Raw genomic sequence first — 2297 nt, 5'->3', positions numbered from 1 at the left:
GGAGAGAGAGAGAGAGAGAGATCCGAAACAGTATCAAGACCTATGATGTGTCTGCCTGACACTGACCCTCCGACCCAATCAGCAGAAAGTCCTGGGCTCCACAAGGCCCATGTCATCCTCTTCTGGCTACACATGGTGCACATACCATAAGTACCAGGCACACACATGGTGCACACACCATAGGCAGCAGGCACACACATGGTGCACATACCATAGGCACCAGGCACACACATGGCACACATACACACATGCAGACAAAGAACCCATAAGCATAAAAATCAATACATCCTTAATCTCACTATTATTATTAGTGTAGTGGTTCACTGTCTCTGTCTTCAGACACACCAGAAGAGGGCATCAGATCCCATTACAGATGGTTGTGAGCTACCATGTAGGTGCTGGGAATTGAACTCAGGATCTGTGGAAGAGCAGTCAGTGCTCTTAACCTTTGAGCCATCCCTCCAGTCCCCAAATCAATAAATCTTAAAAACAAACAAACAAACAAACCAAGTGACATTTAAAACAACAACACTGTTAACAGTGTTTTTACCTACCTATTCTCAAACTCATGGGACCCTGTGTGTGTGTGTGTGTGTGTGTGTGTGTGTGTGATTTATTGGCAGGGTCACATGTATGTCATGTGTAGAGATGTAGAGAACGACTTGAGGGAATCAGTTCTCTCCTTCCACCATGGATCCTTGGGTTGGAACTTGTGTTGTTAGGTGGGCAGCAGGCACCTTTACTTGCTGAGCCAACTCGCTAACTCTCTTTGTTTCTTTTCTTGAGACAGGGTCTTGTTATGTAGTCCAGGCTGACCTCAAACTCAGTTTGTAGCCCAGGCTGTCCATGAATTCACAGCAGTCCTCCTCCTCCTCCTCCTCCTCCTCCTCCTCTTCCTCCTTCTCCTCCAGCTCTGAGGCTCTAGCTCTGAAGATTGAACCCATGACCTCATGTATGTTATATAAATGCTCTGCCATGACTTATACCTCCAGCCCTTAATTTTCCTTTCTTCCCATAAAGAAGTCTGTTTTGAGGAAAATATCAACAAACAGTCAGGAGAGGCTTGCAAAAGGAGACCCACTGTCTCAAGGTGAAGAGGATTCTTGTTTCTTTGTTTTTTTGTTTTTGAGACAATGTCTGTCTATGTAGCCCTGAGTGTCCTGGAACTAACTACGTAGACAAGGCTGGCCTCAAATTGGAAGAGACCTACTAGCCTCTGCCTCCCTAGTGCAGGGGGTGGGGGGCGGCATGTGCCACTACCACCACCATCACCACCACCACCACCGGACCCCCTACCCCCTACCCCCTACTCCCTACTCCCAGTCTGATAAAGAGGATTCTTTTTTCCTTTTTTTTTTTTTTTTAAAGATTTTTATTTATTATTATATGCAATTACACTGTGGCTGTCTTTAGACACACCAGTAGAGGACGTCAGATCTCATTACAGATGGTCGTGAGCCACCATGTGGTTGCAAAGAGCAGTCAGGGCTCTTAACCACTGAACCATCTCACCAGCCTCTGGTGAAGAGGATTTTAAGACTCTATAAAAGAACAGCATAGGGCTCCGTCGTTCAGATGTAAAGCAGAAGTACCAAGTCAGATCCTTGTGAAGCCTGTCACTCTTTAAAATTACAGTGACTTAGGGCTACTTCTGCTGTAACAAGGCACCTTAGCCAAAGAAACTTGGGGAGAAAAGGATTTCTTTGACTTACACTTCTGCATCATAGTTCATCATCAAAGGACATAAGGGCAGGAACTCAAGCAAGGGCAGAAATCTAGAGGCAGGAGCTGCTGCAGAGACCATGGAGAGGTGCTATTCACTGGCTTGCTCCACATGGCTTGCTCAGCCTGTTTTCTTACAGAACCCAAGATCATCAGCAGCCTAGGGGTAGTACCACCCACAGTGGACCAGGCCCTCCCTCATCAGTTACTAATTAAGAAAATGCCTTACAGGTCTCCCTTCAGCCAGATCTTTTTTTTTTTTTTTTTAAAGATTTATTTATTATATGTAAGTACACTATAGCTGTCTTCATACACTTCAGAAGAGGGCATCAGATCTTGTTACGGATGGTTATGAGCCACCATGTGGTTGCTGGGATTTGAACTCTGAACCTTCGGAAGAGCGGTCGGGTGCTCTTACCCACTGAGCCATCTCACCAGCCCCCTTCAGCCAGATCTTGTAGAGACATTTTCTCAATTGAGGTTCCTTCCTCTCTGATGATTCTAGCTTATGTCAAGTTGACATAAGAATTAGCCGGGTGTGGTGGCGCACACCTTTAATCCCAGCACTTGGGAGG

Source organism: Mus pahari, chromosome 8 (genome assembly GCF_900095145.1).
Source record: "Mus pahari chromosome 8, PAHARI_EIJ_v1.1, whole genome shotgun sequence".
Taxonomy (NCBI): Eukaryota; Metazoa; Chordata; class Mammalia; order Rodentia; family Muridae; genus Mus; species Mus pahari.
The sequence above is the reverse complement of the archived record's forward strand: the minus strand, read 5'-3'. Positions refer to the sequence as shown.